Consider the following 26,864-nt stretch of genomic DNA (forward strand, 5'->3'; position numbering starts at 1 on the left):
TTTGAGCAGGGGCTCAGGGAATTGAATGATAATATGAAGCACACAAACATATATGTTGTGGGTATCCCAGAAGGAGAAGAGAAGGGAAAAGGAGGAGAAAAACTAATGGAAGAAATTATCACTGAAAATTTCCCAACTCTTATGAAAGACCTAAAATTACTAGATCCAAGAAGTGCAGCACACCCCAAAGAGAATAGATCCAAATAGGCGTTCTCCAAGACACTTACTAGTTAGAATGTCAGAGGTCAAAGAGAAAGAGAGGATCTTGAAAGCAGCAAGAGAAAAACAATCCATCACATACAAGGGAAACCCAATAAGACTATGTGTAGATTTCTCAGGAGAAACCATGGAAGCAAGAAGAGAGTGGGATGATCTATTTAAATTACTAAAAGAGAAAAACTGCCAACCAAGACTTCTATATCCAGCAAAATTGTCCTTCAAAAATGAGGGAGAAATTTAAACATTTTCAAACAAAAAGTCACTGAGAGAATTTGTGACCAAGAGACCAGCTCTGCAAAAATTCTAAAGGGAGCACTAGAGTCAGATACGAAAAGACAGAAGAGAGAGGTATGGAGAAGAGTGGAGAAAGAAGGAAAATTAGATATGATATATATAATACAAAAGGCAAAATGGTAGAGGAAAGTATTACCCAAACAGTAATAACACTAAATGTTAATGGACTGAATTCCCCAATCAAAAGACATAGATCAGAAGAATGGATTAAAAAACAGGATCCTTCTACATGCTGTCTACAGGAAACACATCTTAGACCCAAAGATAAACATAGGTTGAAAGTGAAAGGTTGGGAAAAGATATTTCATGCAAATAACAACCAGAAAAAGCAGGAGTAGCTATACTAATATCCAACAAATTAGACTTCAAATGTAAAACAGTTAAAAGAGACAAAGGATACTATCTACTAATAAAAGGAACAATTAAACAAGAAGACATAACAATCATAAATATTTACTCACCGAATCAGAATGCCCCAAAATACGTGAGGAATACACTGCAATTACTGAAAAGGGAAATAGACACATCAACCATAATAGTTGGAGACGTCAATTCCCCACTCTCATCAATGGACAGAACATCTAGACAGAGGATCAATAAAGAAACAGAGAATTTGAATATTACAATAAATGAGCTAGACTTAACAGACATTTATAGGACATTACACCCAACAACAGCAGGATACAGCTTTTTCTCAAGTGCTCATGGATCATTCTCAAAGATAGACCATATGCTAGGTCACAAAGCAAGTCTCAAAAAATTTTAAAAGATTGAAATCATACACAACACTTTCTCGGATCATAAAGGAATGAAGTTGGAAATCAATAATAGGCAGAGTGCCAGAAAATTCACAAATACGTGGAGGCTCAACAACACACTCTTAAACAACCAGTGGGACAAGGAAGAAATTACAAGAGAAATTAGTAAATATTTCAAGGCGAATGAAAATGAAAACACAACATATCAAAACCTATGGGACACAGCAAAGGCAGTGCTAAGAGGGAAATTTATTGCCCTAAATGCCTATATCAGAAAAGAAGAAAGGGCAAAAATTCAGGAATTAACTGTCCACTTGGAAGAACTGCAGAAAGAACAGCAAACTAACCCCAATGCAAGCAAAAAGAAAGAAATAACAAAGATCAGAGCAGAAATTAATGAAATTGAGAACATGAAAACAATAGAGAAAATCAATAAGACCAGAAGTTGGTTCTATGAGAAAATCAACAAATTGATGGGCCCTTAGCAAGATTGACAAAAAGAAGAAGAGCACGCAAATAAATAAGATCAGAAATGGAAGAGGAGACATAACCACTGACCTCACAGAAATAAAGGAGGTAATAACAGGATACTATGAACAACTCTATGCTAATAAGTACAACAATGTAGATGAAATGGACAATTTCCTAGAAAGGCATGTGTATTAGTTAGGGTTCTCTAGAGAAACAGAACCAACAGGAAACACTTGCAAATATAAAATTTATGAAAGTGTCTCACGTGACCGTAGGAATGCAGAGTCCAAAATCCACAGGGCAGGCTGCGAAGCCGACGACTCCAATGGATGGCCTGGATGAACTCCACAGGAGAGGTTCACCAGCCAAAGCAGGAATGCAACCTGTCTCCTCTGAGTCCTCCTTAAAAGGCTTCCCATGATTGGATTTAGCATCACTAATTGCAGAAGACACTCCCCTTTGGCTGATTACAAATGGAATCAGCTGTGGATGTAGCTGACGTGATCATGACCTAATCCTATGAAATGTCCTCATTGCAACAGACAGGCCAGCGCTTGCCCAATCAGATGAACAGGTACCACACTTGGCCAAGTTGACACCTGTCCCTAACCATGACAGCATGAACAACCAACTTTGACTCAAGAAGAAATAGATGACCTCAACAAACAAATCACAAGTAAAGAAATTGAATCAGTCATTCAAAAGCTTCCCAAAAAGAAAAGTCCAGGACCAGACAGCTTCACATGTGAATTCTATCAAACATTCCAGAAAGAATTAGTACGAACTCTGCTCAAACTCTTCAAAAAAATTGAAGTGGAGGGAAAGCTACCTAATTCATTCTATGAAGCCAACATCACCCTCATACCAAAACCAGGCAAAGATATTACAAAAAATGAAAACTACAGACCAATCTCTCTAATGAATATAGATGCAAAAATCCTCAACAAAATTCTAGCAAATCGAATCCAGCAACACATTAAAAGAATTATACATCATGACCAAGTAGGATTCATCCCAGGTATGCAAGGATGGTTCAACATAAGAAAATCAATTAATGTAATACACCATATCAACAAATCAAAGCAGAAAAATCACATGATCATCTCAATTGATGCAGAGAAGGCATTTGACAAGATTCAACATCCTTTCCTGTTGAAAACACGTCAAAGGATAGAAATACAAGGGAACTTCCTTAAAATGATAGAGGGAATATATGAAAAACCAACAGCTAATATCATCCTCAATGGGGAAAAATTGAAAACTTTCCCCCTAAGATCAGGAACAAGACAAGGATGTCCATTATCACCACTATTATTCAACATCATGTTGGAGGTTCTAGCCAGAGCAATTAGACAAGAAAAAGAAATGCAAGGCATCAAAATTGGAAAGGAAGAGTAAAACTATCATTGTTTGCAAACGATATGATACTATACGTCGAAACCCAGAAAAATCCACAACAAAACTACTAGAGCTAATAAATGAGTACAGCAAAATAGCAGGTTACAAGATCAACATTCAAAAATCTGTAGCATTTCTATACACTAGCAATGAACAAGCTGAGGGGGAAATCAAGAAACGAATCCCATTTACAATCGCAACTAAAAGAATAAAATACCTAGGAATAAATTTAACTAAAAAGACAAAAGGCCTATACAAAGAAAACTACAAATAACTGTTAAAAGAAATCACAGAAGACCTAAATAGATGGAAGTGCACACCGTGTTCATGGATTGGAAGACTAAATATAGTTAATATGTCAATTCTACCTAAATTGATTTACAGATTCAATGCAATACCAATCAAAATCCCAACAACTTATTTTTCAGAAATAGAAAAACCAATAAGCAAATTTATCTGGAAGGGCAGGGTGCCCTGAATTGCTAAAAGTATCTTGAGGAAAACAAACGAAGCTGGAGGTCTCACACTGCCAGACTTCAAGGCATATTATGAAGCAACAGTGGTCAAAACAGCATGGTACTGGCATAAAGATAGATATATCGACCAATGGAATCGAATAGAGTGCTCAGATATAGACCCTCTCATCTATGGACATTTGATCTTTGATAAGGCAGTCAAGCCAACTCACCTGTGACAGAACAGTCTCTTCAATAAATGGTGCCTAGAGAACGGGATATCCATATGCAAAAGAATGGAAGAGGACCCATATCTCACGCCCTATACAAAAGTTAACTCAAAATGGATCAAAGATCTAAACATTAGGTCTAAGACCATAAAACAGTTAGAGGAAAATGTAGGGAGATATCTATGAAACTTACAATTGGAGGCGGTTTTATGGACCTTAAACCTAAAGCAAGAGCACTGAAGAAATAAATAAATAAATGGCAGCTCCTCAAAATTAAACACTTTTGTGCATCAAAGAACTTCATCAAGAAAGTAGAAAGACAGCCTACACATTGGGAAACAATATTTGGAAACGACATATCAGATAAAGGTCTAGTATCCAGAATTTATAAAGAGATTGTTCAACTCAACAACCAAAAGACAGCCAACCCAATTACAAAATGGGAAAAAGACTTGAACAGACACCTCTCAGAAGAGGAAATACAAATGGCCAAAAGGCACATGAAGAGATGCTCAATGTCCCTGGCCATTAAAGAAATGCAAATCAAAACCACAATGAGATATCATGTCACACCCACCAGAATGGCCATTATCAACAAAACAAAAAATGACAAGTGCTGAAGAGGATGTGGAGAAAGAGGCACACTTATCCACTGTTGGTGGGAATGTCAAATGGTGCAACCACTGTGGAAGGCAGTTTGGTGGCTCCTCAAAAAGCTGAATATAGAATTGCCATACGACCCAGTAATACCATTGCTAGGTATCTACTCAAAGGACTTAAGGGCAAAGACACAAATGGAAATTTGCACACCAATGTTTATAGCAGCATTATTTACAATTGCAAAGAAATGGAAACAGCCAAAATGTCCATCAACAGACGAGTGGCTAAACAAACTGTGGTATATACATACGATGGAATATTATGCAGCTTTAAGACAGAATAAACTTATGAAGCATGTAATAACATGGATGGACCTAGAGAACATTATGCTGAGTGAGACTAGCCAAAAACTAAAGGACAAATACTGTATGGTCCCACTGATGTGAACCAACATTAGAGAATAAACTTGGAATATGTCATTGATAACAGAGACCATCAGGAGTTAGAAATAGGGTAAGGTAATGGGTAATTGTAGCTGTAGGGATACAGACTGTGCAACAGGACTGAATACAAAAACGCAAAAATGGACAGCACAATACCACCTAATTATAATGTAATTATGTTAAAACACTGAATGAAGCTGCATCTGAGCTATAATTTTTTTGTATTTTTTTTTCTGTTTTTTTATATATTTTTTGTATTTTTTATTTTTATTTTTTCTCTATATTATTTTATTTCTTTTTCTGTTGTCTTGCTATTTCTTTTTCTAAATCAATGAAAAGGTACTAAGAAATGATGATCATACATCTATGTGATGATATTAAGAATCACTTATGGCATATGTAGAAGGGAATGATTTCTAAATGTTGTGTTAGTTAATTTTTTTAATAAATAAAAAAAAAAATACATATCTAAGAAGCACAGCATACCCCAAACAGAATAGATCCAAATAGACATACTCCAAGACACTTACTATGCAGACTGTCAAATCTCAAAGACAAAGAGAGTGTTTTGAAAGCAGCAAAAGAAAAGCAATCTATCACTTATAAGGGAAGCCCAATAAGACTATGTGTAGACTTCTCAGCCAAAACCATAGGGGTGACAAGGCAGTGGTATGATATATTTAAGATTCTAAAAGAGAAAAACTGCCAACCAAAAATTCTATATCCAGAAAAATCGTCCTTTAAAAATGAGGGGGAGATTAAAATATTTTCAGACAAACAATCACTGAGAGAATTTGTGACTAAGGGACCAACTGTAAAAGAAATACTAAAGGAGCACTACTGGCAGATAGGAAAAGGCAGGAGAGAGAGATCTGGAGAAGAGGGTAGAAATGAAGACCATCAGTAAAGGTAAAAAGAGAAAAAATTAAATATAACATAAAATCTGAAGAAAAAATATTAGAAGAAAGTACTGCCTGCACAGTAATAACTTAAATGTTAATGGATTAAACTCCCTAATCAAAAGGCACAGACTGGCAGAATAGATTAAAAACAGGACCCATCTAGGGTGGGCCACAGTGGCTCAGCAGGTAAGAGTGCTTGCCTGCCATGCCCAAGGACCTGGGTTCAATTCCCAGTGCCTGCCCATGTAAAAAAAAAAAACAGGACCCATGTATATGCTGTCTACAGGAGACTCATGTTATACCCAAGGACAAAAATATGCTGAAAGTGAACAGTTGGGAAGAGATAGTTCATGCAAATGACAATCAGAAAAGAGCAGGAGTAGCTACACTAATATTGAACAAATTAGACAACATATGTAAAACAATTAAAAGAGACAAAGAAGGATACTATGTTTTAATAAAAGGAACAATACAACAAGAAGACATAATAATCATAAATATTTATGCACCGAGCCAGAGTGCTCCAAAGTACTTGAGGCAAACACTGACAATACTGAAGGAAGAAACAGACAACTCTACCATAATAGTTGGAGACTCCAATCCCCTGCTTTCAAAATGGATAGAACATCTAGACAGAGGTTCAATAAAAAAATAGAGAATTTGAATAATATGATAAGTGAACTAAAATTAACAAACATTTACACAATATTACACACCACAACAACAGGATACATATTTTTCTCAAGTGCTTATGGATCATTCTCAAGGATAGACCATATGCTGGGTCACAAAGCAAGTCTCAATAAATTTTAAAAGATTGAAATCACAAAAATCACTTCTTGGATCATAATGCAATGAAGTTGGAAATCAATAACAGGAAGACAGCCAGAAAATTAAAAAATGTGTGGAGAATAAACAACACACTCTTAAATAACCAGTGGATAAAGGAAGAAATTACAGGAGAAATCAGTAAATATCTCAAAGCAAATGAAAATGAAAACACAATATATCAAAATTTATGGGAAGCAACAAAGGTATTGTTAAGAGGGAATTTTATTGCCTTAAATGCCTATATTAAAAAAGAAGGAAGGGCAAAAATCGAAGAATTAACTATTCACTTGGAAGAGCTAGAGACAGAACAGAAAAGTAACCCTAAAGCAAACAAAATGAAAGAAATAATGATTAGAGCAGAAATAAATGACATTTAGAACATGAAAACAATTGAGAAAATTAATAAAATCAATGGACCCTTAGTTAGATTGACAAAAGAGAGAGAAAGGATACAAACAAATAAAATCAGAAATGGAAGAGGAGACATATCCACTGACCACGCAGAAATAAAGGAGGTAATGAGAGGACACTATAAGCAACTATATGCTAATAAACTAGACAACATAGATGAAATGGACAACTTCCCAGAAAGGTGCGAACAACAAACATTGACTCAAGAAGCAACAGAAACCTCAACAAACCAATGACAAGTAAAGAGATTGAATCAGTCCTCAAGAAGCTCTCAAAAAAGAAAAGCCCAGAATGCAATGGCTTCACAAGTGAATTCTACCAAGCATTCAAAAAAGACTGTACCACTCTTGCTCAAAATCTTCAAAAAAATTGAAGAGAAGATAAAACTACCTTGCTCATTATATGAAGCAAAAATTACCCTAATATCAAAACCAAAGATACTACATGAAAAGAAAATTATAGGCCAATCTCTCTAATGAATATAGATGCAAAAATCCTCAACAAAATGCTTGCAAATTAAATCAAGCAGCACATTAAAAGGATTATACAGCACAACCAAGTAGGATTTATTCCAGATATGCAAGAATGGTTCAACATAAGAAAATCAATTAATGTAATACATCACATCAACAAATCAAAGCAGAAAATCCACACGATCATCTCGATTGATGGAGAAAACATATTTGCCAAAATTCAACATCCTTTCTTGATGAAAATACTTCAAAGGTGGGAATAGAAGGGAACTTCCTCAACATGATAACGGGAATTTATGAAAAACCCACAGCTAATATCAGCCTCAATGGGGAATGACTGGAAGCTTTCCCTCTTTAGACAAGAAAAAGAAATAAAAAGCATCAAATTTGGAAAGGAATAAGTAAAACTCACTGTTTTCATATGACATAATACTATATTTCAAAAATTAAAAAAAAATCTACAGCAAAGCTATTAGAACTAATAAATGGGTTCAGCAAAGTGGCAGGGTACAAGATCTTCACCCCAAAAATCAATAATGTTCCTATACACTAGTAATTAGCAATCTGAGGAGGAAATCAAGAAAAAAAATTCATTTACAATAGCAACCAAAAGAATCAAATACTTAGGAATAAATTTAGCTAAGGATACAAAAGACCTATAGACAGAAAACCACAAGAAATTGCCAAGAGAAATCATGGAAGACCTACAAAAATGAAAAGGCATACCATGTTCATGGAATGGAAGACTAAATATAGTTATGATGTCAATTCTACCCAAATTGATTTATAGATTCAATGCAATACCAATTAAAATCCCCAAAACTTACTTTCAGAAATAGAAAACCAATAACCAAATTTATTTGGAAGAGAAGGGGGCCCTAAATATCTAAAAATATCTTGAAAAAGAAAGATGATGTGGGAAGCCTCACATTACCCAACTTTTAAGTGTATTACAAAGCTACAGTGGTCAAAACAGCATAGTACTGGCATAAAGATAAATACATTGAGTATTGGAATTGAATAGAGTGATCAGAAATAGACCCTTTCATTTATGGACAATTGATCTTTGATAAGGCGGTCAAACCAACCCACCTGGGAGCTTGAAGAACTGGATGTCCATATGCAAAGGAATGAAAGAGGATCCATATTTCACATCCTGCAGAAAAATTAACTCAAAATGAATCAAAGATCTAGGCATTAGAACTGAGACCATGAAACTTTTAGAATAAAATGTAGGAAAATATCTTATAAAACTTATAACAGGAGGCAGTTTCCTAGACCTTACCCTCAAAGCATGAACATTGAAAAAAGAAATGGATAATGGGAACTCCTCAAAATGAAACATTTTTCTGAATCAAAGAACTTTGTCAAGAAAGTAAAAAGGCAGCCTATGCAATGAGAGACAATATTTAGAAACCATACATCAGATAAGCATTTAGTATCCAGGATATATAAAGAAGTTCTTCAACTCAACAACAAAAAAGACAAACAACCCAATTAAAAAATGTGCAAAAGACATCAACAGACACTTATCAGAAGAGGAAATACAAATGGCTAAAAGGCACATGAAAAGATGTTTAACTTCACTGGCTATTAAGGAAATGCAAATCAAAACCACAATGAGATATTATCCGACACCCACTAGAATCGTCATAGTCAAAAAAAAAATACAGAAAATGACAAGTGCTGGAGAGGATGTGGAGAAAGAGACACACTTATCCACTGTTGGTGGGAATGTAAAACAGTACAACCACTCTGGAAGGCAGTTTGGCAGTTCCTCAGGAAGCTAAGTATAGAATTGCCATATGATCCAGCAATCCCATTACTAGGCATATATTCAGAGGATCTGAGGGCAAGAACACAGACAGACATTTTCACACCAATGTTTATAGCAGCATTATTTACGATTGCCAAGAGATGGGAATAGCCCAATTGTCCATCAATGGATGAGTGGCTTAACAAGCTGTGGTATATACATATGATGGAATATTACATAGCTGTAAGACAGAATAATGTCATGAAGCATGTTTTGAATAAAGTCATGAAGCATAAAGACATTACACTGAGTGAAATTAGCCAGAAAGAAAGGATAAACACTGTATGGTCTCACTAATATGAACTAACATCAATGAGTGAAGTTTGAGAAGTGAAATAAAGAACCCAGGTTATCAGGAGATAGAAAGAGGGTGGAAATTGGGCAATTGGCGCTGATGGAATACAGATTGTACAACAGGACTGATTGTAAGAATTCAGAAATGGATAGCACAATACTATCTGATTGGGGCACAATCATTTAAGTACACTGAATGAAGCTGAATGTGAGTATGATAGAGGGAGAAGGGCTGGGGGCACGAATGAAACCAGAAGGAAAGATAGAAGATTAAGACAGAGATGGTACAATTTAGAAATGCCTACAGTAGGCAATGATGGTGATTAAATGTGCAAATAAAAAAAAGTTTTTGCAAAAAAAAAAGAGCTTGGCTTTTCTGGGGCACAGAACAGTTTCAAACCAGCACACTTGTCAATGAAGGGTTCAAAGCAAGAATATATAAAATCTTAAAACATAATCTATGAAAAAAATGATATATCAAGTAAGAAGCTTCGAAAAAAAGTATTCTTATTACTGTAGGAAATAGAAGAAAAATGTTTGGTTATGGGTGCTTCACAACCTTCCCAAGAAGAAGAATAGTTTCGTGGTGCTTATAGATCTGTGCACTGCTGGGAGGCAATTGATCTAGTCTGGCCTCCACGGGAAGCTCTTTTGGTCACTGCCCATCTTATGAGTTGGCTGAGGTGTCTCCTTCCGGCTGCAGTGGCTGGGTGGGGGCTCTGCCCCACATGTCTTTCTTTCGTCATCCTCTGGACCAGCTGGCCAGCCATAGTCGATTCTTCCTCTGGCACTGGCAGAGCTGCAGGACGACAAGCAGAAACTTGTAAGGCTTTCACGGCCGGGAACTCCTACTGTGACCTCTACCAATTAATCAGTGGCCAAAGCAAGTCACACAGGCACCAGAGTTTGGGTAGCAGAGTGCGCTCATCTATGAGAAACTGACTACGAGAAGCCGGGGTACTGACACATGAAAGCATGAATAAATGGGCACAATAATGTATTCCACCATAATTTCTTTGAACACATTTCAAGTCAAGTTTCAAAACAATAGACAGAGAACAGATGAAGAGATAACAGCAAGATAAGAAAAAGGAAGCACTGGGAGATAGGAAAAATTAAAATGGAGCTGAATAAGAAAAGCAAAAAGTACAACAAAATATGATTTTATGAAATAATTGAGAATTGATTATAACAATTCAGAGAAAACGTAATGTAGAAAGTTGGGTTAGGTATCTGGCAACCACACTGAAGCACCCCTCCAGTCTGCAGAAGAAAGAAAATGAAGTTAAAGCAACTACAGAGAAAAGCTCACAGGGATCCAAATTGGATAAATGAGTCTGAAGAGGAGACTAGAAAACATACTGGAAAGAAGCATTTATATTTAAAAAAAAAAAAGTTTTGGAGCTGAATCTAAAGATTTAAAGACATTATATCCAAAAAATAAAATACCAACTTCTGCATATATCCTGGTGAAAAGAAAAAAAAAAACAAAAAAACAATGAAAGCATAGGCTGGAAAAAACTGTAACTTCCAAGAGGAACAATTAAACCTTTCTAGGACCTGTTCCCTGCCACGTCAAATGACATAAGAACTGGAAAATCAACCTCTACAGATCCACATTTTAAGGTACATGTTCAATATCCATCCATGTTCTGCTTCCTGTGTAAAGGTGACTGAAATGAAACCACCCAAATATCCATCCTGGGAAAAGCGACAACAAAAAAGCCACTCAAGAAAGTATTCTGCCAAGGCATTGAAAGGGGAAATGATTGTGTAAGAGGAGTGGAAATGAGTATTAGAAAAGCATTCAACAAAGCATCAAGGATAAGCAATTGTTTTAACGATAGTATAGCAAAATGTACACGTATACAAAATTTGAAAGAAAAGTGAATGAGCTATTACGTGGTATGAAAATAATACATTTAAATCAGAACTTGGGTCAAAATCATTGATTCTATTTCTAAAAGGATATGTTGGGAGAGGATAACGTGAAAATTTGTGACACCAAACTATAACTCATGAACTCAACACTAAGTAATGAAATCCAGAATTATTTAAAGCAAAAACTAGTTTTTAAAAGAAAGAGAAAAAAAAAACAGTAGTGGGACACTTCATTGTGCCTCTAAGCAGAACAAACATGAAATTAGATAACCAGTTGAAATGTTTCAGCCAATAACAGAAAGCAGAACTGAAACAAAGACCCATTCAGTAGTTATAGGAGATCTTGCAGAAACCACGCCACCTTAATCTTCCACTCTGCAGGTTTCCCAATCCCTAATTCCCCTCCTGGTCACGAGATTAAAATCAGATTTCTCATCCAAAAAGGTAGACATGGCAATGTCCTGGGGTAGAAAAAGGATAATTTATTCTTTATTTACATCTCTCTTTTTTTCTTTTGAATGAGAAAATCTTTTATAATCAAAGCCCTTCCAGCAGATTTCTCTTCAACTTCTTATTAGTCACTTCAAGAGCAAAAACAATTTAGTACTAAACAATAAAAAAAGTAAATTAAGTGGCCAACCAGCTAATGCAGTTAGAAAAAGAAAAACAAAATAAATTTTATAATGAAGAAGAATTGATAAAGATGAAAGCAGAAAATAATCCATTTTTCAAAACTTCAAAATAATAGAATTGGTAAACAATTTCCACAGATATTTTGCTAGAAATCAAGCCAATAAGAGACAGAACATTTGATGCAATAACATATTATATATATATATATATATATATACACAAACATACAAAATTAAAAATAAATAAAAACAGAGATATAACTATGATTGTGGAAGATTTTTACATAAGTAGAAAATATACTTAGCTGAATACATATAAATGAACAATTACAGAACAAAAAGTTAGCTTTCCATTCTACTAGCAATTATCAGAGAATAAAGCACAAGGCCAAACAGTGCCAGAGCAGCGGGAACTCTTATAAACTGTTGTTGAACATGTCAAATAGTACCATGATTTTGGAAACCTAGGAATATGCATCAATGCTGAGCACATACGTTCCTAGCGTATAATTCCACTCCTAAGCACATCCCTAACAGAAACGCACACACCAAAAGGAATGCTCAAGTATATTATAGCAGATGATTTGTGATAATCCAAAACTGGAAACAACCCAAATGCCCGTCCGCTATAAAATGGATAAACTGTGGCTGATACATAAAATTCTATACATAAAATGGAATTCTGTACATAAATGAAAAAGAATAAACTGCAGCTAAACCCAACAACCCATCAGAAATTTGATGCTCAGCAGAAGAGAGACACAGAGGAGGGTGTACGCTCTGATTCCAGCCAAGGAAGGTCAAAGTCGGGCAGAGCTAATTTGTGGTTTCAAAAGTTAGACTAGCAGTTACCCTTGGGGGCATTAAGGATTGGAAGGGGGCCTGGGAGAGGTATCTGGAGTGGAGGTAATATGTACTATCTTTATCTGGATTGACATTACATAGATATATTTTCTAGATATGCATTGATCTGTACAGTTACTATTTTGTTCTCTCCTCAATAAAAAAGTTTACTTAAACAAAATTCAAACTCTTCTGCCAACTGTTATATGTGTTAGCTGAGGAAGCTATTTAACCTCCCCAAGCCTATTTCCCCATCTGTATATGGGGGATAATAATTTTTACCTCTTCACATTATTATTGTGATTATATGATAAAATCATTCACATAAGGCACTCAATAGAGTACCTAGCTTCTAGGAAGCACCCAGCAATTGATGGTGTACTTGAGAATTATTAACAATTAGTTTATCAGAAAGAAATGGTAAAATTTTACCAAGGGCTTAATAATTACTTAACATATTCAAAAATTGCATTTTTATAGGTATAATTATAGATTTTATATAGATATAATTCATGTTCATAAATACATATGTAAATAGCGGAAGGCTCAGTGTTTTACTGATATCAATACATCCTGATATGCAAAAATACATTGAATATAATTTTAATAAACATTTCAAATGGCTTTTTTGTTTATTTTGGAAGAGAAAGTATTCTCATGTTCATTTGAAAGGATAAATAAGTGGGAATGTCCAATTAAAAGATGGAGTACATGTGCCCAGGGAAAGAGTTATATTTGTAATTATATCTGTTCTTTTCAGTATCTCTCCCCATTTCTCACACGAGGACTTTGATACGTAACTGTCCAAGAGAGAAAGAAAGAAGGAAGAAAAGATGCAGCTGCGACCTGTGAGATCACGTGATCACTGAACATGACACAGTTCAGATAAGCCAGAAAGAGCATCGAGATAAACATTTATAAATCTGTCCTTCCAACAATAAAGATCAGATTTTGGCAAAATACAAATGCTGCAGGGTCTCCGGTGCATCCTCAATCTGTGTATCTAAAGATCTCTAGCAAGGTTTTAAAATTAATCTCTTCGTTGAAGGAAACTAGTTTCCAAATGTAATAATAACAATTTATAATGGTGGAAAATTAAAAGCAACCTGAATGTTCAAAAGCAGGAGGATGCTTGAACAAAATTTTAATAATCTGTTTATCAAAATTTATCATTAAATATTATAAATTAAAACATTAAGTAGTCATCATTATTTACTGAGTATTAAATATTTAATGAAATAAGAAAACATTGCTGATATATTGCTCACTATATAGAAGTAGTAAACTCTATGTGTATATATTTTTTGGTATTAGGGTCTTTGAAAATATTATTAGTTTGGATGAGGACAAGCTGGATTAACCAATACGACTGCTGTCTTTAGGAGAAGGGGAGAACTGGGCACAGAACAAAGCTGTAAATGCCAAGACGACCAAGGCTGAGACAGGAGCCCAAGAATGCCCAGAGCCCACCAGAAGTTCCGCAGGGGTGAGGAAGGATATCCCCTACAGAGTTCCGACTTCTGGCCTCCAGAACCGAGACGACACATTTCTGTTGTACTAAGTCATCCAGCTTGGGCTGCTTTGTTATGACAGCCCTCCGAAAGTAAGGTCGAAATAAAAAAGCAAGACTAAATAAGTAAAAAAAAAAAGCTATTCCTTCTGAAATCCCAAAAAGAAAGTCAAATGAGGCAAAAGAGTTGTAGAATTTTGTAACTGCTAGGAATAATGCAGAGGGTTGATCAGAATAAAAAACAAAATAAAACACTCAGACGGTTTCTTATGTGGGACAAGTGCCTTATTTGGGAAAGGTGTTGGAGCTAGCACCACTAGCTCAGAACTGTGATTAGAAAGATCTCACATCATATACCATTTAAAGAAATCTGTGCTTTCTTAAATGGTGACTTAATTCCAACTTCTTTTTAAAAGTCACTACATTTTATTATTATTTAATCATTAATATGTAATTTTTTTCTACCCGTTATTGGACAAGTATTTATTAAGCACCTAATACGTGCCCAGCTCTGCGTTGTCTATTAGAGCTGCAATGAGCAAATCTATGTTCCAAGAGCCTAGCAAAGGCTGGTGAATAATCAAGCGTCACGCCACCCACAGTGGCCGTCCCAAACACTGCTCCGCCCCACGGTGTCCGTCACAGACAAGCGCCAGGAGCCGCACGGAGCAGCGGAGACAGACCCAGCACAGCCGGTGTGAAACCAGGGCGGAGAGGGCCATTTGCTTCATTATCTATCTGGCTTCCATTTAGGACTAAATTTAAACATACATGACATGCACGAATCTTATGATCTCCAAAATCTGGTTGCTCGACTTCATATCTATTTTTCACATTCCTGTTTTCTGAGATGAGCAAAGTCCACACTAAGGCACATCTTTGGGGTAAAATTCACATTTATTTATAGTAATAAAGATGTGCTAAAATCCAATTCAGATTATCAAAGAAGTTTAAAATCATTTTACTAAGTTATTTTCCTGTTATACTTTACCAACAAAACCCTTGAAAGAATAGAAGATATTCTTTGGATTTCGAATTCAGGGTGGTTTATGACGTGACCTTGTGTTTTGACTCATCACTCTTATTCTGTAAATATTAGGGAAATATAAATTATATCTGGCTATAATCATTTCTAATTTATCTATTTTAAAAACTCTTTGGCAGAAAGAACTACTTAAAATTATAAAAACGTATGAATTAGCATCACAATATTCGACTTAAAATATTACCCTATAATTTCTTATATACCTCCCCCAACAGAGAACACCTTTTGTACCCAAAGTGATGGAACCCAAAAGAAATCACTACTTGTGATCTAAAACCTCAAATTTTCTCAGTATCTCTCACTTAATTCTAAAAATTGATAAATTAATTAAATTCAGAGGTATAGGATAGTAGATCTTCTCCATAAATTGTTATTTTTGCTAAAACTGCCTTTTGCCTTGACATCTCTTTTGTCCGATAGTACTATTGCCACATCAGCTTTCTCTGGAAAATAGTGGGTATGCTTTGCCCATTTTTTTTAATGTTTCTTAAATTCTTAACTTTTTATTGTGAAATGCATCATAAGTGAAATGAGTGTATGAGTGTATATAGTATAAAAGTATGTTAAAGAATAACGAAATGGTCACCTAACTCACCACCTGATTTAAGGAGAATTACCAATGCCTTTGAGGTCAGGGAGATGACATGCAGGCAGGGAATCTTCTTTCTGCCCGAGCTCCCCCCAAAAAAGGCTTCTGATGGGGTGGGGGGCGTGAGGGAGGAGGAGGGGGACAGGGTACCATATAAAAGCACGGAGTCCGAGTGGAGAAAGCCGTCTTACCAAGGCCCCCATAGGGAGACCTCCACCTGGCAGCTCCAGATGTTTGGCGGGCATGGCATGGCCGGTACAGAGGTGAGGCCTGAGGCCTGGTCTGCAGGGACTGCAGACCACCACAACCCACTGACCGCACCCCCAGTGCAGCTTTCCCCAGAGAGGCCGGCCAGGCAGAGCCACGTGATGCCTGCGGTCAAGCCTGGAGGAGCCCCGGAGGGTTTTGGTCTGGGCTGGACTCCCCAAGTACCGTCATGGATTAGCACAGTATTAGCCCAGTACATCACATCCTTACTGCATTCGACTGTCAGGGAGGGAATATTTTCATGTTTCTGCACAGTTATGGATTTCTGAATAAATTTTACTGGAGCCCAGATTAAAGGGCAAGTCTTGTAAATTAAGAGGACTGAACAGTGAGAAAATTGTGACCATATTTACATCCAGAGGTATGTATTACATATCAGAAGAAGACAAAACCCAGAAACATTTATACTTTCTAATTACTGTCAACCAGGAGACTCTTGTCCTATCATTCCCCAAAAACATATATTGGATTATAGAGGGGAGAGACAAAAGAGCTAGCCTTTCTTTTTCAAAGGAGAATTTGTTCATATTATGGAGCGAAAGTGTCTCTCCCTCTCTCAGAAGGGAAGGAGGACTGCTATGCAAGCTTTAGTGTATAAATTGCCAGAATCATGATTTTGAGAGGAAAAGAGTCTCAGGATTTACAACCCCTGGAGTAATTTAAAGGTTACCTGAGAGCGTCTTCTGTTGCTTTCACCTGAGCTCACTTCAGCCACTGCATTGCACTGGTGGATTGGTTATAAACTGGGTTCAGCTGGGACAGTGTGGTTTGACATCCCATTGACCAAAACAGATCATATGGCCAAGCCTAGAGTGAAAGTGGTAGGAGAATTCACAAGAGAAATGATTGTAAGTTTTTAATATCTATATTTATTCATATGATCCTGAAGGTAAACATGAGGTTTCTAGATCAAATATAAATTTACACATACTGAACTCTCATTACATAGCTCAGGAAGATTGGTTCCATCTGCAAATAATTTGCTAAGGATTTTTGCATCTGTAGTCACAGTAGATATTGGTCTGTACTTTTCTTTCTCTGTGATATATTTATCTGGCTTTGCGAGGAGGTTGACATTGGCCTTGTAGAAGGAATTAGGGAGTTTTCCCTTCTCTTCAATTTTTGGGAGTGTTTGAGCTGAAATTGGAGTTGTCTTCTTGGACTGTTTGGTAGAATTTCCTATGAAGTCATCGGTCCTGAGCTTTTCTTTTTTGGGAGATTTTTGATAATTGATTCAATTTCTTCACTAGTAATTGATTTGTTGAGATCTTCTATTTCTTCTTGAGTCAATGTAGGTATTTTGTGTGTTTCTAAGAATTTTTCCATTTCATCTAGTTTATCTAATTTACTGGTATAAAGTTGTTCATTGAATCCTCTTACAGTCATTTTAATTTCAGTGGGATCATTAATAATTTCTTTTCATTTCTGATTTTTGTTATTTGTATCTTCTCTCTTTCTGCTTTGTCAGTCTAGCTAAAAGGGTTGTTAATTTTATTGATCTTTTCAAAGAACCAACTTTTGGTTTGTTGATTCTCTCTGCTTTTGTTTGTTTTCTATTTCATTTATCTCCACTCTAATCTTTGTTATTTCTTTCCTTCTGCTTATTTTGTTTAAGTTTGCTCTTCTTTTTCCAGTTCTTCCAATTTTGAGGGTAGGTATCTGATTTGAAGCCTTTTTTCCTTTTTAAACAAGCAATTAGAGTTATAAATTCCCTCTCTGCACTGTTCTTCCTGCATATCGTAAGTTTGGATGTTGTATTTTCATTTTAATTTGCATCAAGATATTTTCTAATTTCATTTCTGATTTCTTTTTTAATCCATTGTGTAAAACTATGTTTTAATTTCCATATATTTGTGAATTTTCCATTCTCCCTGTTGTTTTTTTTTTTTTACTTCTAGCTTCATTCCATTGTAGTCAGAGAAAATACATTGCAAGATTTCATTATTTTTTAATATATTAAGGCTCGTTTTTAGCAACATATTGTTTCTCCTGGATAATGATCCATGTGCACTTGAGAAAAATGTGTATTCTGTTTTTGTTGAACAGAATGTTCTATAACACTTTTATCTAGTTGGTTGGGAGTATCATTCAAGTCTTATATTTCTGTTCTGATCCGACGAGATATTCCATCCGCTGTTGAGAGTGGTGTGGTGAAGTTTCCTGTATTATTAATGTAGAAATGTCCATTTCTCCCTTCAAATCTGTCCCTATTTGCTTCCTATATTTTGAAGCTTTGCTGTTAGGTATATAAATATATATTTATAATTGTTACATCATCCTGTTGAATTGTCCCCTTTGTCAGTGCAGTATGGCCATTTTTGTCTCTCATAACTGTTTTTAATTTATAGCTTAGTTCATCCAATATTAATTTAGCCACCCCAGCTCTCTTTTGGTTGCTACTTACATTGCACATATTTTTCACATCCTTTCACCAATATTCATTTAGCCACCCCAGCTCTCTTTTGGTTGTTACTTACATCACACATATTTTTCACATCCTTTCACCAATATTCATTTAGCCACCCCAGCTCTCTTTTGCTTGCTACTTATATTGCACATATTTTTCACATCCTTTCACCCTCAACCTGCTTATATCTTTGAATTTAAGATGAGTCCCCTGTAGACAGCATAGAATTGGGTCATGCTTTTTTAGCCGTTCTGCTAATCTCAGCTTTTTTGACCGAAGAGTTTAATCCATTTACATTTAAAGTCATTCCTGTTAATATAGGACTTTCTTCTGGCATGCAATTTAACTCTTTGTAAGTCTTCTGAATTTTTTGTCCCTCATTTCTGTTAATGCCTTATTTTATATTTATTGTATTTTTTTCTGTTGTATCATATAGAGGGGCTTCTAGTGTCTATCTGGATATATTTTTTTCATTTATTTTCCTTATGGTCACCAAGGGGTTAAAATTTAACATTTTAAATATATAACAATCATATTTCATTTGATACTAACATAACTTCAATAGCATGCACACATAATTTTCCTATAAACCTCTTGTCCACCCACAATAATTTGTACTTGTTACCATTTATATCTTTGTGCATTTTATGTCCAAAAATATAGATTTATCATTACTTTTTATGCATTTGCATTTTAGAACTGTAGGAAGAAGTGGAGATACATATCAAACAATACACTACATTATCACTAGCTTTATATTTACTCAAATGGTTAGCTGTACCACTGGTCTTTCTTTATTTCACTTTGAGCCACCGTCTAGTGTCTTTTCCTTTCAATCTGAAGAACTCCCTTTAGCACTGTTGTAGAACAGGTCTAGTGCCAATTTACTCCCTCTGCTTTTATCTGAGAGTGTCTTAATCTCTCCTTCATTTTTGAAAGAAAGATTCACCAGATATAAAATTCTTGGATGGCAGTTGTTTTCTTTCAGCACTTTAAATATTTCAACCTACTGCCTCCTTACCTCCATGATTTCTGTGAGAAACCAGCACTCCACCCAGTTGGGACTCCCTTGTATGTGATGTGTTGCTTTTCTCTCACAACTTTCAGAACTCTTTCTTATCCTTTGCATTCAGTGGGGTAGTTAATATATGATGGGTGCATTTTTCTTCATGTTTATCTTGTTTGGTATACTCTCAGCTTCTTGAATGTGTATATTTATGTTTTGCTAAATTTGGGATAATGACAGTTTTCTGTCATTATTTCTTTGAATATTCCTTCTGCCACCTTCTCTCTTTCTTCTCCTTCTGGGACTCCCATAATGTGTATATTGGTGCATTTGATGGTGTCCCATAGCTGTCTTAAGCTACTTTCACTTTGAATATTTCTTTGTTCTTTTTGCTCCTCAGAGGCCTGACTCATTTCAAGTGTCTTGTCTTCAAGTGCACCTATTCTTTCTCCTGCCAACTCCAGTCTGCTCTTGAAACCCTCCTGGGCATTTTTATTTTCAGTTATTAGAGTCTTCAATTCCAATAGCTATGTTTGGTTCATTCTTGAAATTTTCTCTCTTTACCAAGACTCCCATGTGGCTTATTCATTGTTTTCCTGATATTCTTAAGCTTATTCTCTGTATTTTTCTTCAAATCTTCTTAAACATTTTTAAGATCATTTTTTAAAGGTTCAGTTCGTTATGTCCACATTCTCATCTTTTCCATTGGGGTTCCTGGATTATTATCCTCTTCCTTTGGACGGGCCACCATACCCTGCTTCTTTTTCTTGTACTCTTTTTGCTGCACTCTGTACACTTAAGTAGTTTATACATTAGCTCTGGGATTTATTCCCGGAGCTGTCTGTTTCTTGGTTTTGTAACCAGCAAGTGATAAGAGGGAGCTTTTCCTGAGCTTCAGCTCTCCAACTGGTAGGTCTCCTCAAGACAAATGTATGTTCAGGATTTTCCCTGTCTTTCTGGCTTCTGTATTTTCTTGGATTTTGTGTGTTTGTTGCTTTGGAGTTTAAAGGAGTATTTTGTCCCCTCTGTTTCCCAAAATACAGACCTCCTCTCCATGATGTTTGAGGCCAACAGGACTTTTTTCAGACTGTCCACCTCTATAGTTTTCTACACTCCTTTTGTTCTCACAAGCTGCTTTGCTTGGTGAGGAAATTCTGGGAGGAGAAACAAGCCAGAGAGGCACTTCTCAATTCAGCTTTTCCCAGACAAACCCTGGCCAGCCAAGACATTGTCCCAGACTGGCTTCAAAGTGCCCTGGGGAAGAGATCAGGAAGGGCACCAAGAACTTCCCTAATGGATTCCCAAAGCTGAGCTTTTCTGGCCTGCCCAACAAATGGAACCCTTCAACCACCTGTCCCCACAGGCCCGAGAGGCACTCCACCAACACTCCCCGTCTAGGGTGGGTTGAAACAATGGCTGCCCTCAGAGCAGGGCCCCCAGCAATCAAATTGCTAATCAAAAGCCGTGTCCATGATCCGCCATGCCCAAGCCTGTTCTTGGGGGAGAGGATTTGTATGTTTCTGGCACTTGCAAGCCAGCCAGGGACTGGACCCCATGGAGGCCTGCCATGAAGATGGGGGATGCCCACCAGTTGCCACCATGTGGAAAGAGCATTTAGTGTTCTTTACCATAATTTATCAACCTCTTCCTTCTGCTCCTCCCTAATGGTATACAGTGCTCTTCTGGCCTCCAGGTTTCAAAATTGTTGTTTCATTCGGTTCCTGCCTGTTTAATAGTTGTTGTGGTAGAGGGACTGACTTCTGGATACTTCACCATCTTCCCACAATCTTCTCTCCCTCAATAAGCTTTTAAGATTTTAGAATACCCACAAAGCTTTCAAGAGAAAGGAATTGGTGAAAGTACTGCCAGTTTAGACAAATAGGTACTGAGACAGTTTAAAATGTAAAGAGACCTCTAAGCCCCCCAATTTTCTATCATGTCCCATAGCTGTCCTAGGGACAGCTTTTCCTTAGGAGGAAAACTTAGAAAACTGCTCAGTGGCAAGTTCTTTTCTTCTGGAAAAGGAAGGTCCTCTCAGATGGCAGAGTCAAGAGGTCAGGAGAACTGTTGTTCTCATATAGTTGAACTGAGCTCTCATAAGAAGCATTCCTTATATCCAGATGCAAGCCCTGAAAATATGTGATTGGCTAGATTTCAGAGCTGCTGTGAACCAGCAATCGCTGTGTGCCTTCTATTCCTGCCTGTTTTGAATGGAAATGTCGACTTTAATTGTCCTGCTCTTCTCTCTCAGTTGTGTGCTGGGTGTGAGGGAGGAATAGAGCTTGTCTTTTTAATTCACTGATGTCTGGATCGAGAGGAGCTACACCTAAGAACTTTTGTCCATATCCAGACCTGATGCAATTAACATGACCACTGTCTTCCAGCCTGATGAGACTTTGGGGTTTTAGAAGGAGGTAAGCATGATTTGCACGTGAGAGAGGGGAGAATCACTGGGCCAGAATGTAGATTGTTGCAGGAATGGCTCCTAAGCAATGATGCTTCCAATCATCTGTACCCTTGTGTGTTTGTTTCCCCCTTTAACTCTGGGCTCAACTTTATCAATTGCTTTGGCTAAAAGGATGTGAATAGATGTAACACAAATGTAGGCTTTATTAAGCGTAGGAGGGCTCGTCCCCTTAGAACCTCTCTCCACCTGTGAGGATGCTTTCTAGCCCCCTTAAGGCTGAAAAACCACATTGAGAGAGAAGCTTAGCCATCCTAGCTGCTCTTGCTGAGCCCCATCCAACCCTCTAGTTGAATGAAGCCAAATAATGAATCTGGACTCATCCAGTTCATAGAATTCTGAAAAAGAATAAACTGTTGCCACTTCCAGCAACTCTTTGGGGTGATTTATAATACAACAATAGACAACTAGTATAGATATATACTTATAATTAAATGTAGTGTAAAAAAACTTTATGATTTCTTCACAATTTATTGAACAGGGTTACTTTTCTTTCTTCTAGATGAAAATTCCAGTGGATCCATTATTTTTCTTTGTTGCTTAGATAATAAAGTCACACAATATCAATTCAGAAGTTGAAATTTCTACCCCAATGTGTTAATCACAATTCCGAAATGGATTTTGTGTCAAATACTCCCCTTCACCATTTAGGCTTCCTCCCCCCTGAATTCTGGAAGGCTGAAGTGGGACAGGGAGCTGGAAAGCTTAGCTGCTTCTCTCCTCTATCTAACAACTCTTTTCCTGCCTTGAAAACCCATGAGAAAGGAGTGGAGAATACGCCTATGCTTTCTTCCTATTCTCCGAGTGTGGCTGATATACAAAGTGAACTCCTTCTCTTGTGGAAACATCTGTAGGACAATCTTCCATCATTCAGCGGACACAGATGGATGCTATCCTACTCCAGACACTCTCTCAGCCCCTTCTGCACTGCTCAGGGGTCTGGTCTCTTCAGTTTCCCATTGAGTCACGTGGACCCTGGGAATCCCTTACTTCACACAGTCCCCAGCAGACAAGCTGATGCCAGTGCAGCTACTTTTACTTCCAAGGATACTTCAGCTTTCTCAAGCCGGAATCAGGCCCCAGGCTTTGTCTCCCATCTTCAGAGAACACACTCCAAGCCCTCCGAGTGGAGTATGGAAATGGGCTTGACGGGAAGGAGGTGGCATTCTGCCAACCCTTGCCTACAAAACTTCCCTACAAAGCTTGCCTTTTCTCTCTCTCTCTCTCCATAACTTTTTTATTTGCAAAGTTATCCGGAATTGGTTGTTGACCGTTTTCTTTGCCAAGTGAGCTAGAAGATATTACGGCAAGTATAAGATTCTATACGAAATCAGTTATGACTCAGGGCAGCGGCTCCAGTAGCTCTACCCCCTGTCTGAAAACAGTGGTTCTTGCTGCTCCCCTGGTTTGTGAACTGTCCGTTCTATGCCCAGAGGCAGCAGTGCTGCTAGTGGGGAGAACTCTTTGGACCCAGCCGTATAACCTCCCAGCCTACTTCTCCTGTCCTCCTGAAGTTTCTCTGAGCAACCAAAATAAGAAAAAAACTCCTTTCCTTTTTAATCAGTCAGAATCTGTTTCAATGTTTGAAATTAAAAACACTTCATGATATGAGAATAAAGGCTCCTTATTTCTGAGTTTTCTGCTTAGAGACAGCATTGGAAAATGACGTCTGAATAGCTGGAGAAAGATACAGATGGCCTATTTTACCCCTCCCTAGTTTACCCACATGCTTTGACCCAAGATGTGCCAAAACGTTCTTAATGGAGCATATCTCAAATACAAGAAAATGAGAAGATCTTCAGAATTCAGTTCAATGAGTTTTGAAAATCGTCTCTATACCCATGAAACCACCACCTCCCTTCTCCAACCGTGAGAAAGCTGACCCCCATTTCCTTCATAAATTTACTTATTTGAATAATCCCCCTGCATACAATCAATCACCCATCAGCGGGCACCTCTTCCCACACACAGATGCCCTCCTTCCCTCCCTCTGCTCCGAAGTCCTATCGGGGCTGGCTGTCCACCCCACGTGTCACCCTACTCACCCCACTCACGCTTTACTTCCTCAAGCCATGCCTCCCTCCATACGGGCCCTCCCCGCCCTGCCACCTTCACCCCATCTCTAAGCTAGCAAGACCCCCCTCTCTCTGCTGAGGGGGTGTTCCACCACCAAGTGGCTTTGGGGCTAAATATTTCAGGAAGGGAAGGGCATAGGAATTGGACAAGAAGGGGGAGAGTTCATTGTAGCTTTAGTTCCTATTTTCCTGATGACTGATGATGATAGGCGTCTTTTCTTGCTTTTATTATCTAAACACACATTCTTATATGGGAATATACATCAAATATTTTACTATTTTTAAATTGGATATTTTGTTGGTGATTCCTAGGCAAAATTAATATATTCTGAATGCAACACCCTACCATACATATGTACTGTTAATGTTCTTCCAGTACATGGCATTTCTGTTAATTTTCATAATGGTTTTGGTGATTTCTTAATGGTGTTTCAATGAGCAAAACTGTTTCATTTTGATGAAGTTCCATGGACTGTTTTTTTGTTTATTTGCTTTTTAGGGCTAATGATTCTTTTAGCCAATGAAAGAAATCTTTGCCTACACCAAGACTGCAAAGATGTTCTCTTAGATAGTCTCCTAGAAGCTTTATGGTTTTGAGTTTTATGTTTAGATTGAGGATCCAGCTAAAAAAAAAATTTAATACAGGGAGTTAAAAGCAATTGAGATTTATGTTTTCCATATTGATATCCTTTTATTACAGCAATGTAGAGAGCCGCTTCCCGGGTTTTGGCCCAGTGGACATGCTGCAGCCTGCTCTAGAGTTCCCCCCGCCCATCGAGTGAGCCAAGATGGCGCCCGCATCCTGCTTCCGCCTATGACGCATGTATCCGCTTTACCCATTCCCCCAATTACCCCGGTACACGTAGTCGCTGCTCATTGGATGTGATCTATGCATATAGGGGGTTGCCCGGGTAGAGGCGGGGAGACAACCCGCAGAGAGCCGTGCCTGACGGCCGCAAGGAGGTTGTCCCCCACGGGGTTTCCCCCTGTGTGGAAACTGTATTCGTGTGATGAAAGCTTAACCCCAGTAAAGATTGGTACTCGATCCAGCTGTGAGTATCGTGTCCGTGTCTGTTTCCTTTCCCTCTCCTTCCCTCGACGGCGGGGAAAAATCAGAAGCCTGACGAGACAGCGCCGGACAAGTGGTGGCCCGTACGGGGAACTCTCTCCCAGCCCCGCGCACAGACTCCAGCTGCCCTTCGCGCCTGATCACCGTGAAGGGGTGAGTACTTCTTTATTACATGAGGGTTAGGGCCCGTGGGTTCTCAGGCCGCCCCGGGGAAAGGGCTCGATAGACGTCATCGAGCACGCTTGAAGCTAGCGCCGACTGCAAGAATGGGGCAGTCTGAAAGTTCACCCCTATTATCTCCCTTGAAGACACTGTTGAAGCAGAGAGGCATTTTAGTGCGAAAAAGCTCCCTCCTGCGATTTCTTGAGGATGTAGCCACCTTTGCTCCCTGGTTTAAGCACACCGGAGGTCTTACCTTGTCTTGTTGGATAAAGCTCGGTCACGATATCGATCGGGCGCGTAGGACGGGCTTATGCATGGACCCAATCTTAGTCCCCATATGGGAAACCGTCCGCGCGTGTCTTGAGGCAGAGGCCGCGACGGGCCTCGGTCCGACCCTTGTCTTAGAACAAGCCCGAGAAGCATTACGAGAGTCCCGGTCAGCATCCTCCACGAGCGGCTCGTGTAAGGGCAAGCCACTGGAGCCGGATGCTAGCTCAGATACTTCTGACTCAGAGTCAGAGCATTGTGAGAGCGAAGGACCAGATGAGCCCCCACTGATTGATCTAGAGAAGCCCTCACAGCCCTCTGCCCCACCAGCGCCCACAACCGCGCGAAAGCTTCCGGGGAGGAGTTTTAATGCCTCCGCCTTTGATCCCCGCAGCGGACTCCCCCTAGTGGCCGGCTCGGGTAACCTCCATGACCCTCGGTTACAAAACCCGGAAGGGAACCCGGAATTCCCCGAGTGCTGGTCGGAGGAGGGGCCGCTCTGCCTACCTCCGCCGCCCGCGTACGCAGGCCCCCAAGATCATCCACCGTTGGTTAGCAGAAGGAGGCATTTCTGGAAATGGAATCCCTTTAGCGCACTGAGCGCTAGTCAGCCAGCCGCCATGTACCCAGTCATTATCAATCCCTCCGGTAATAATCAATATGAGGGTTATGATTATAAGGTTCTGAAAGAATTAAGACAGGCTGTTCACCAATACGGCCCAAATGCCCCTTTTACCCTAAACATGGTCGAGAACCTCTCTGCCCTACACCATACGCCTGCAGACATATATCAGCTTGCTCGCGCCTGCTTGCCCCCAGGTCGATATATCGACTGGAAGGCGTGGTTTGAGGAATTAGCAGAAGAGCAGGCAGCAAGAAACGCGGCAGTAAGGCGTGGTGGATGGAATGCCGACATGTTACTGGGCAAGGGCGCCCACGCCCAGAATCAGACAGGGTTCCCCCATGTCCCCCCGATTCTATACACGCACCTATACGCCCGGTCTTACTCATATGGGTTTTAGTCGAAACGTGTCAATTTTCACCTTTAATGA

The 26,864-nt window shown here is 38.4% G+C and overlaps 1 long non-coding RNA gene across 2 annotated transcripts in view; it reads right to left on the reverse strand.

Annotated features, from left to right (window-relative positions):
- Window positions 1-26,864, reverse strand: part of LOC143666357 (uncharacterized) — a 62,723-nt gene that overhangs the window by 17,893 nt on the left and 17,966 nt on the right. The window contains exons 4-5 of one of the 2 annotated variants that reach the window (XR_013167559.1): window positions 17,033-17,169; window positions 10,155-10,394 (exon numbers count right to left, since the gene is read on the reverse strand). This is a non-coding gene — a long non-coding RNA (uncharacterized LOC143666357). The remainder of the gene's footprint in view (window positions 1-10,154; window positions 10,395-17,032; window positions 17,170-26,864) is intronic. The other variant, XR_013167558.1, reaches the window with a different exon arrangement.

Source organism: Tamandua tetradactyla, chromosome 22 (assembly GCF_023851605.1).
Source record: "Tamandua tetradactyla isolate mTamTet1 chromosome 22, mTamTet1.pri, whole genome shotgun sequence".
NCBI lineage: Eukaryota > Metazoa > Chordata > Mammalia > Pilosa > Myrmecophagidae > Tamandua > Tamandua tetradactyla.